The following is an 11832-nucleotide window of genomic DNA, read 5'->3' on the forward strand; positions in this document are numbered from 1 at the left end:
GCTGACAAGGAACCTGAACTTGTCAGGCTTTTAGGAACAGAGTTGCAACAAGAAAGACCGCTGAGAAGGCTGGCTCCAGTTACAACAGAGAACTATGTTGTCCCCTGGGATGGAAACAGATGAGCATCTTCTCTGTTCTGATTGGTCCAACAGTAGCTAAAACATCAGCGGTAGATAAAGATTAGAAACTGTCTTCAGTTTTTTGGTTTTTTGTTTTGTTTTGTTTTTTTGTCCAGTCTGGGGAATTACAAAATATTATTTTCCTGGAACTCAGAAGGAAAGTTCAGCAGACAATATGAATTTCAGGAAAAAAAAAATTTTTTTTTTTGCCATTAATTATGTCATAAGCAAAAGAGTAAAATAAACTGTTTATTATCACATATAAAATGCTTTTGATCAGTCAACTGAAAAACTAATTTCATTTTTCTCATTACACTGCCTCAGGCATCCTTTCACGTCAATTTTTATTATGGCAAAAAGCAAGGAAATTAAAATGATCAGTTATGGTGCAGAGAGAAACATTTGCTCCAGCATTTTTAAAAAATAAGAATAATAAAGCGCTGAACCCGTTTATCATTCATAACAATCACAAGTCATTGGGAGAAAAAGAAACGGCACCCCAAGGGTCTAAGCATTCTCTTACCATCAGCCTCACCTCGAACCCGTGGGAGCCCCAGGGTTGGTCAGTGCGGAGGGACATGCTAGAGGCTCTGTTTGTGGGTCTACAAGAGGTTGGGTTGCATTTCCAGCCCAACCGGCTCAAAGTTCCACCCAGTGGAACAGGGTGTGATGGAGCATGGGCTCGGTCTCCATCTTTTGGCCCAGCAGCTGACCCTATGGAAGAAGAAAATGATTAAGTAAAAGCCAAGTTAGGTGTTCTCCAAGCCTGGCACCGCCATTTACAGGCTATATGAACCTGGGCATCGTTCGCAGGCTGAGTGTCCTGACTTAACGGGTGCTATCAAGCATGAGCCAGGCTATGGATGTGAGAGCGCTTTGTAAGGTAATGAAGTCCATTCAGCGATGGCTTTGAAGCTAACGCCATGGCGGGGGTGGACCTGAAACGTGGTGGCTTCTCGTAGAGAATCATTGAACAGGAAGAGGAAGCTACTCAGGTGAGGGGTGGGGGAGGGGAGAAAGAAGGCTTTAGCAATGGAATGATGACAGAGTCTCTGTCCCCTGAACGATCTGATCGAGGACCCCACGGAAAGAAGGACAGGGAAAACAAAGAGAGATGATGACTCCGTGAGACTTGGGTGAACATCCTGATCCAGGGCCGCCATGACAAGGTGGTTGAAGGACCGGGTCCTCTCTGACCCACTTCCCCCCACACACACACACAAAGCGCAGCCCTGGCCGTTGGTCGCAGGTAGATTCCATGAAACACCAGTGGTCACGCAGGTCTCAACAAGACGGCAAAGGCAGGAGGAAACGAGCGGACTAGCTCTGCAGTCCAGATAACCTTCCCCGGCCCTGCCCTGGAACGTGGGAATGTCCTAGAAAGCTCAGGCCGAGTCCCCTTATCGTGACTGTTGTGGCTGGTAAGGGAGACAGCCTTAGATAAGGCCAAGCAACCTGCCCACCCTGGCTACGCACAGCCCCCACGGACGGACCCCTGTCCTCTGAGGGTAGACGGAACACCTGAGAGGCCCGACAGAGATCCATTTCGAGCAAGTCCACTCCCAGCAGCCCTGTCTGCCAGGTGAGGGACAGAACGAGCCCCCAGTGGACCCTGCCCCCGGGAGTCCGACTTGGACATGAAATAACCTCAGGAACAAATACGTATCTATATGGTTCTAGTTAGGAGAGTGGGACAAGGTGTGTGTGGGCGGGAGGGGCATCTTTCCAGAGGGTTGGTTCAAGGCAGGATAAAGGGCGCTTGCTCCAATATATAAGCCCTGGGTGTTGACAACAGTCTCCTGTATTTTTCTTTGGTTCCACTTGCCTTTGAGAAAGATGTGTGGGTCGTACGACCACCTTGAACTCCGAGGAAAAAGGTGTTGACCGGTCCCCACCCGGACAACCCCAGAGCAGGTGTCCCCGCCTCTGCGCTTTGCTTTCCGGGAGGGAACCGGCTTCATTCCCTAGTGACCGGAAGTTCCAGTCTCGCATCTTTCTGCCACCAAGGGAAAGGGGGCTTCTCTCTTCCTTCCGAGAGTTCAAACACCGCTTCTAGAACGGAGTCTCTCCGGCCCTGGCTGGCCAGGCTGGGGTCCCAGGACCCTTCCTGGGGCCGAGAGAGGGCGGTTTCGCAGGGAAAATATAGAGGCGCTCTTGCTGGGAAGGGGCGCTGAAGAGGCCACAATCAGCAGATGGCTCCGTAAGCACCAGCACCTGTGTGTGGCCTTCCCCAGGATCTCACTAGGGCTTGATCTGGAAGAGGGAGGCGACCCGAGGGCCTATGGGGGTGCCCTCGGGCCCGGGGCATTCGACAGGCACCCACAGGTACAGGTGCCAGGCGCGTCCGGGGCGACCCTGGGCTCCCGCAGCAGAAGTCGCCCAACCTGATGAAAAAGATCCCTTAATCCCACCGCCTCTCAGGGATCCTCCCGCCCATTTGGTAACCATCCGCACCCCATCCCCATCCTGCAAGGCCGCCCAAATGAAAGAGGCCTGTATTTGTTTACTGGAAAATGTTATGATTCTTCAGGTAAACAGTAGAATCTTTATAAAGCCACGGGATTTATTGAAACTGCCAAACTGTCTGGACTTCATCAAACCGGTGGATGCCGGTTCCAATGTGCGGCTCCGTTCCCCCCATTGTATTATCATAAACAACAATTTTTATTTATTTATGCTGGACCGGACTGTCTTTTTATATGTCTCCCGCGCATTATTTTATTTGATCCCCACCGAAACCACATGTGGAACAGGAGTGAGGACCCTCGTCCAGCCTGTTTTAGGGATGTGGGGACACGGACACCCTCAGGGAGTAAGGGTGTCCAGAACCCCACGTGGCGCCAGGTGTGTGGGGTTTGAGCGCAGCTCTCCGTTGAAACGCGTTCCTTCCCGCGTGGCCCGTCGCGCCTTGATTCAGTGTTTACCCGCGACACCGCCCACAGAACCTCCAGCCGCCTTTGTCGCTGCTCCAAGAAGGGACAAAGGTAGGAAGCCTTTCTGCCCATTACTCACACTTGGGATCTGTGCTACTTCTGACCGGGACAGCCAGGGTCATTGCAGCCCATTAGAATCCACCAGCAGAGGTATTGCTTCTGTAAAAACCACACTGTCCTCAACACTTGGGTTGGAGACACCGATGAAGAGGAAGTATTACTTATCCTCAAAGGGCTTGGTCCTAGTTGTGAACACAAGACAACTCTGAGGGGGAAAAAGTACATTTTTTGCTACATAAGACACACCTTCCCTCCCCCCCCCCAAAGTGGAGGGAAAATGCTCGTGCATCTTATAGAGCGAAAAATATGGTATTTTATTAAATATTTTAACACACCATTTGGTTCAGAATATTTTTTTTCTTATTTTCCTCCTCAAAACCCTAGGTGTGTCTTTTTTTTCTTTTTTCTTTTTCTTTTTTTTTTTTTTTTTTTACAGAGACAGAGAGAGAGTCAGAATAGACAGGGACAGATAGACAGGAACGGAGAGAGATGAGAAGCATCAATCATTAGTTTTCGTTGAAATACCTTAGTTGTTCATTGATTGCTTTCTCATATGTGCCTTGACCGTGGGCCTTCAGCAGACTGAGTAACCCCTTGCTTGAGCCAGCGACCTTGGGTCCAAGCTAGTGAGCTTTGCTCAAACCAGATGAGCCTGTGCTCAAGCTGGCGACCTCGGGGTCTCGAACCTGGGTCCTCTGCATCCCAGTCTGACGTTCTATCCACTGTGCCACCGCCTGTTCAGGCAAAACTCTAGGTGTATCTTATGGTCAGGTGCATCTTATGGAGCAAAAAATACAGTATACATATTTTTTTTGTAAATTTTATAAAAATGTAGATAGATGTCAGATGAAAAGTCTTGAGAAAAATATAAAAAAATCAAGGTGGCACAATCTATGATAAAATTCCACCCAAATTGTACAGAGGACATGCAGAGAAAGGGCTCAAAGAAAAGATGGTGCCCCGGCCGGGTAGCTCAGTTGGTTGGAGCCTTGTCCAGAGTGCGGAGGTTGCCGGCTGGATTCCCCAGTCAGGGCACATACAGGAGCAGCTCACGGCTCCTCTCCCTCTCTTTCCCTGTCTCTCTCACAAAGAAGAAGGAGGGAAGGAAAGAAAGAAGGAGGGAAGGAGGGAGGGAGGGAGGGGGGGAGGGAGGGAGGGAGGGAGGAAAGATGGCATCAATAAAAGCCACCCTTCAGAAGGCCTTCCTCACCAAATCAAACCTTTGAAATGACAGCACATCGCCTGATGTCCAGGGTTTTCCTCACGACCAAGTCCAGACTTGGGTCCTCTTGAAAGCACCACAGACCCTAGCTCAGGCCATTTGTGAGAATTAGACATTGTTATAATTTTTTCTTTTAGCTCTCAGTTAATGACACAATGGAAGGTTCTCAAAGTTGCAAAGGCCTGGGCTCGTCCCGTCTCTATTAGCGCTCATCATAAGCCTCAGGAGGGCGGCAACCTGGTTTCTACCTCTTCTTCCCCTCCTCACTATGCCCAGGCAAGAGTCTGTATGCACAGCAAAAAGCACAGCCCTGTGAGACTGGTATTGAACTAAAGTGAATTTAGCCAATGAGCTCTAAGTCCACGGCTGCTTTAACTACGTGGTGTCCAGGGAAACCATTCCCTGGGAGGCTGGCATCACTTAGGACCAGATGGGGACCTTAGAGCAACTGGGGAGATAGGACTACTCTCCGTGTCTGCCCACTCTCCTTTTCCACTGGTTTTCTCCGCTAGCACCCCACGGATCCCCTGAACAGAAAGGGTAGGATGAATAGGTGGGGTGACCAGAGGCTTACTCTAGACCAGGGGTCCCCAAACTTTTTACACAGGGGGCCAGTTCACTGTCCCTCAGACCGTTGGAGGGCCGGACTATAAAAAAACTATGAACTAATCCCTATGCATACTGCACAGATCTTATTTTAAAGTAAAAAAAACAAAACGGGAACAAATACAATATTTAAAATAAAGAACAAGTAAACTTAAATCAACAAACTGACTAGTATTTCAATGGGAACTATGCTCCTCTCACTGACCACCAATGAAAGAGGGTGCCCCTTCCAGAAGTGCGGTTGGGGCCGGATAAATGGCCTCAGGGGGCCGCATGCAGCCCGCGGACCGTAGTTTGGGGACCCCTGCTCTAGACCCTTAGGGTAAAGGATCTTTAATAGCTTAGTAGCATCTAACCTACCTTTCGTGATCTTTCCCTCGTGGTCATTTGAACCAAGAAGAAACCTCTCTCCCATGGACGGACAATTCAAAATGGAACTGACCCCCAAGGACTGTTGGGATGCTTCTGAATCAGAATTAGCCCACGGGATAAATAAAATAATTGGCATCTTTTTTCATTAAATTGCACGCTTCAAACACTTTACTTTCTCCCCCTTCCTCTACCCTGTTAAACACTTCCATGTCTGCTTGTAATATCCATGCTGTAACTGCTGTAATAAGTTATTTTTCTTCCGATCAATGAGTCGATCCAGCCTCGTTTGGTACATCTGTTATAAGACATCACAGCCCCTTGGAATTACTCTTTTACTTAATTCTACACATTCTGATGGCTTGTGTCTGTTCCAGGCGCACACTAGAAGTGTGATAAGTGCCCTTCATTCAAAAAAAAAAAAAAAAAAAAGAGAGAGAGAGAGAGTTCTTCAGAACAGTGTGAAGTGAAATCAAAGTAATTATTAAGCCATCGAAACTAAATGCAATTTTGCATTCGGCGGAGGGCTGGCAAATAGCTCACACCCCCCAGGAAGGCACGCTCAACCCGTCTTTCTGAAAATACTTCCCAGTACTGTATCGGGTTCTTGGTGATGGCACGCAGTGAGTGAAGAGGCAAGAAAACAGAGAAGAAGCCTCCGCGCTTTGGAAGAAGCCTCCCCACCCCCCGCCCCGACCCAACAGAAGCTGGGAGGCGGCAGGGCTCTGGGCAGAGGCAGTGGGCGTGCTCCTGTGGCCGGACAAGCCTGCTTTCTTCCACTTAGCTCCTAAACTCTCGTGAATAATCTGTGGGCCTGGAAGCTTTCAGTATAGAAGAGACGATTACGTTCAAGCCTTCCCCATCGTCTCTCGTGCGCGGGAGTGAGTAATAGGGCACGGGGCAATAGACTGAAATTAGATTGTAGCAGAACATATGTACTGACCTTTCCGCAGAGCGGCTCTATTTACTTTGTGCTGAAGTTCAACATGTAGGAACGGATGTACTCCTGGCTGGAGTAAAGGTTAGCAACTGTGTGCATCTTAATTCACCTGGATTTCAGCTCCGCTCTGAGTCATCTGATTCCTATACAGACCGAGATGGATTTTACATCGACCAAACGGAGAAGGCAAGACTGTTTGGAAGTTAGTCACGCGTGGGGTCTGCTACCACGGCGTGCCATGATTCGCCAAGAAAACATCTGTGTTAGTATCACCTGGCCTCTTGTTAGAAATACACATTGTGTGCCTTTTTTTTTATAGTGAGTTTTATCCTAAGTCTCAAATTGCCTTGTTTCCTGGGTCTTTTGTTTTCATATCAAGCCTTGAAGCAGAGCCTGGCACATAGTTGGGACTCCCAAACTCAGGGGTCCCCAAACTGCGGCCCCCTGAGGCCATTTATCCAGCCCCCGCTGCACTTCCGGAAGGGGCACCTCTTTCATTGGTGGTCAGTGAGAGGAGCACATTGACCATCTCATTAGCCAAAAGCAGGCCTATAGTTCCCATTGAAATACTGGTCAGTTTGTTGATTTAAATTTACTTGTTCTTTATTTTAAATATTGTATTTGTTCCCGTTTTGTTTTCTAATTTAAAATAAGATATGTGCAGTGTGCATATAGGGATTTGTTCATAGGTTTTTTTTTTATAGTCCGGCCCTCCAACGGTCTGAGGGACAGTGAACTGGCCCCTTGTGTAAAAAGTTTGGGGACCCCTGCCCTAACTTATCGTATGACATTTCTCAAGCATAGAAGCAGAGATGCTTATAGGGTTTTCCAGAAGGGACCAAGATGCTATTAGACTTCTGAAATATAACACTGTGGGTTTCTGTCACTGTCCTGCTGTGACCCAAAGGACATACCTCTTTCAGAATCTAAAGGGAGTCCTCAAAAATTAGAGCCTCCAACCACAGCTGGATTCTACATAATGTGAAGAAACAAACAAAGTATGAAAACCAAAAATGCCACTCTTGTTAAATTAACAGGGACCAAAGTGGGAGGTCTGTCAGGAACGAGAGCTACGCGAGTTGACCGACCCTGAAGCCCGCACCAGGAGGGTTAACTGTCCAGTCCTGCCGGCACCGAACGGGAGAGGCTTCCCCCCAGGAGTGCAAGGAGCAGAGAAATGAGGCTCCCCGGGGACAGCCCACCCCCAAGAGAAACACCACCGGATCGGAACCTTCTACGCCCAGTTATTCCTCTCGTATTTGCAACCAATATGGCACACTCCCTCCCCGAGGCACGGGAGAGGAAGGGGAGACCAGAAATGCCACATCTGAAGATTTCCTCTACTTTGAAGACAACTGCCAGGGACAGGGAGGCAGCAGTCCCATCCCTCAGCACGTCCTCCTCCGGCGCACCTTCGGAGCACGTGACTGATGGCTGCTAAGTGTCTCCTCCTATAGTCCCAGGGATGGGAAAGCACTCCCGAAGAGATGCCACGGAAAGGGGCTGAGACTGGGTGATACAAGAAAGAGAGGGGGACACAGTGTCACTTTATAGGGAAATGTCCTCTTCCTTCATCCTTTCAGTCCTGGCTTTTTCTCCTTTAAAGTTGGCTTTCTGAATCTTTCTTCTCCTGTTTCCGGAACAATGCTGAAGAGGAATTTTATGCTTCAAGGAGAGAGTTGATGACTCATGGAAAGGTATAACTGACAAAGAATTGGCATGCTTTTCCCTCTCCTTTTATTATTATTTTTTTCCCTGCATCAACTGAGTAAGATTAGTGTCTTACATGGATTATTTTTTCAATAATAGGGAAGGCCATGTTGGCAACAACAACAAAAAAAATCGCAACATGGCAACATCATAGGCTTGCCGAACCATCCAAGGGAAGAGATGTTCAACCCGGAAACACTCTTGGTCCAGCAAACCAGGAACCTGAGTAACAGTTACAACTGGAATCACTAAACATTTGCTTTTGCTTTTTCCTGCAGAGAAACTGGATCCTTCTAGGAGTCTTAGAGGGAAAAGCAGAAACGCCAGGGGAAGACCTTACATAATAACCTTTCTGTAAAGCTTGCGTGGCACAAATGATTTTGGGAGACATTCGAGTCACATGCCATTAATCAGAAATGACAGTCTTTATTCACATATATTTGACGGAAGCTGCATAATTTTAGACTCCAATAGGTCTAGATAAATGACCCTAAGTATTGTACTTTTTCAAATTGACAGTGATTGATGATGGAGGGGGAAAAAAAATGCCGAAAAGGGACCCTGAAATAAACATGGAAAATCGGCTGTGCTACTCTGGAGGGGGAAAGTTTGGGGATTTATTTTATTTTATTTTATTTTTTTGCATCGAGACTTTTTTTTCTTTTTTCTTAGCATCTCTAGCTCTTTCGTTTTCACTTTAATCACTTGGGCGTTGCCAAACTCTCTAAATTACAATGCAAATTTCAGAGTGAAACTGAGACCGATTTAATTGTTTGTTCAAAAAGTCAGGAAGGCCTTCATCATATCAAATGTTTACCAATAGTGGGAAGTGGGGTAATTTGTAAAGTCTATATCAAATGTTCAGTGCCTTTTTTTTCTTTGCTTGATCATTGATTGAGGCTACTTCTTTCTAACTCTGCCTGGAGAATACCTTCCTGGCTGGCCCGAGTGGGAGCTATCAAACATCTGCTGGGCGGGTGCTAACAGATGCCCTCGTCCACGCATTCGGCAATATATTGAGTGGCCACTATGGTAGTAGACATAGTACTATGTCTTGGGATACAATAGTAAATAAAACAGCAAAAAATCCCTCTTCTCATGTAGCTTGGGTTCCAACAAAGAGATATACCATAATTTTTCGCTCTGTAAGACGTACCTGACCATAAGGTGCACCTAGGGTTTTAAGAAGGAAAATAAGAAAAAAAACATTCTGGACCAAATAATGTGTTAACATATTTAATAAAATATACCACAATAATATTTCAACAATGTAAACTCAACAGCAGCACTAACAACCATTAGCACTGTTATTAACAAATGAGAAGAGACTTTACTGTTCAAATACTCTTCTAGTTGTCCGGGAACCTGCAGCAGCTAAAAAAAAAGAACATTCACTCCATAAGACACATGGGCATTTCCCCTCCACTTTCTGGGGAAAAATATGTGCATCTTATGGAGTGAAAAATACAGTATGTGCTATATAGCCCGTGCATCATCATCATCATCATCATCATCATAATCATATAAGTTTTAAGAAACAGAGATAAAGGAAGATAAAACATAATACCCTAAATCCTTACCTGGTAAAAATAGAATATAATATATAGCAAGATTGATTTATCAATTTCCCAACCTCGATTATATATTAACATTTTAAAAGCACGTTCTCTGGTCAAAAGCGCTAGGGAGAGAAAACCGCATACAATGAGTTAGAGCAGCTGGTCCCTGTGAGCTCAGGGGAGGCTGGGGGGGGGGGGGACCAAAGCCAAGGAGGGAAAAGTCAAGGTTCCCAATCCCCTAGCTTTCACCCGATGCACGGGCAGCTCAGCACTTAGCCAGAGCCTCAAGGGAACCCCTGTGCAAGACTTGGGAGCTTTCTGTCAGTGTGTTCCATTTCCCCCTGGGTCCTGCCCACCATGTCCCAGCTCCCGCGGCCTCTCTCTTTTCTTCTCAACGCAGTGAGAGTACTTCTGTGTTCACTGGGTCGTCCCACACTGTGCTCTGAGCCGTACAAGGCCTCGGGCAGAAAGTTCTGGTGATTGTCTCACCTCACGTGTCTCCCCTCTTTCAGAGACGAGTGCTGTCTGCTGCCCGCCGTCTGAAACACCCCGGGGGAGGGGAAGTGAGGTGGCCATCACGCTGTCATGCTCAGAAGCCCAAGTCCAGCAGCGGTGCCACCAGAGAATGGTTTGGAACACGCGGTAGATAAGTTTGGACGGAGGAAGAGGTGTGTAAGGTATTATTCATTGCCGAGGAAGAAGGAAGGGGCTGGAGCCAAGAAGTGTGGAATAATAAAACGCTTTATTGAGTACAGAGCACTTCCTGCCCAATGAGGTTCCCTGGTCCCGGGGACAGAGAGGCCAGGGAAATCGCAAGGGGTGACCCACGCGAGAATTTAAAAGGTCTCATCTAGGGTGGTTGAGCTAATATGACGTGGTGAAATCTCACTGGCTGGCAGATGGTCGCTTTTTTCCAAAGGGTTCCTGGGAAGTTTCTTTTGGCTTGCCTGGATGTGGGCGGGCAGTTCTAGCCAAAGTTCCTGGGCCTGGGTACCCCACGTGACCGTCCCCCATTGCCCACCACCCTACAAGGTGCGTTAGGGGCTCTCCTGTGGGAAGCAGTGTGACGCTCCCGGTGAGGAAAATGATCTCTGAAGTCTGACAGGTCCTGGTTCAAATGCTAGATCTGTGTGGTGATGGCCTTGGGGGAAGTTATTCATTATTAAATCTTAACTCCTTAATGAGGTGAAAGTAAAGATTCAATGCAATCATGTATGCCAAGCCCATTGTATAATACTAGCAGAGGGAAAGAACGCAGTGAACAGCTGTGAACAATACAGATGCAAGTAATCACCAGACATTAACTGAGTCTTGTGCAATGTTCCACATACTAGGAAAATAAAGAAGCCCACACGCTGCCTGACCAGGCGGTGGCACAGTGGATAGAGCATCGGACTGGGATGCAGAGGACCCAGGTTTGAGACCCCGAGGTCGCCAGCTTAAGCGCAGGCTCATCTGGTTTGAGCAAAAAGCTCACCAGCTTGGACCCAAGGTCACTGGCTGAAGCAAGGGGTTACTCGGTCTGCTGAAGGCCCGCGGTCAGGACACATATGAGAAAGCAATCAATGAACAACTAAAGTGTCGCAACGAAAAACTGATGATTGATCCTTCTCATCTCTCTCCGTTCCTGTCTGTCCTTGTTTATCCCTCTGACTCTCTGTAAAAAAAAAAAAAAGAAGCCCACACACGTACACAAGAAGAGGTGGGTGTCGCACACACGTGAGGGAGAACATTAAAAATGTGAAACTCCATCAGGTTGCCCTTTGTCGCCTCTGACCCTGTTACTCACGCCAGTTCGATATTAGTCACATGATGCTCCGATGGCAGGAAACAAAGGAAAGAACCAGCCATTGAAGAACTCCCCGGAGAGCAGCAACTCCATCTTGCTCAAACGGTACAACATCTTACTCCACGCTAAGCCAGTAACATGGGATGTGGAAAGTGTCTACCAGAAATGAGCACTCAGTCACTCACTCACTCAGTAAATGTTGACTGGGCGTCTACTCTAGCTCACACTACAGGTGGCCTGTCAACAGGCACTTTCATACTCCTCACCCATTCCCATGACGTATGCTGCAAGATGCTGATTCTCCCGGGGTCCCTGGAGTTGGGTATGATTCTGTGATCTAGCTCTGACGTGAGAGACATTAATTATTTTCCTTCTTCTTTGGATATTGCTCACACGAGGATCTGATCCTTAGGGTACAATACTCATCTTGTGAATTTGAGGTGACAAGTCAGAAAATCAAGAGATAGTAGATGAAGAGAAAGAGCTAGGAGCCTGTGTGTGTTGTTAAACAACTGCCCTAACCA

The sequence above is a fragment of the Saccopteryx bilineata genome, chromosome 9 (genome assembly GCF_036850765.1).
Source record: "Saccopteryx bilineata isolate mSacBil1 chromosome 9, mSacBil1_pri_phased_curated, whole genome shotgun sequence".
Taxonomy (NCBI): Eukaryota; Metazoa; Chordata; class Mammalia; order Chiroptera; family Emballonuridae; genus Saccopteryx; species Saccopteryx bilineata.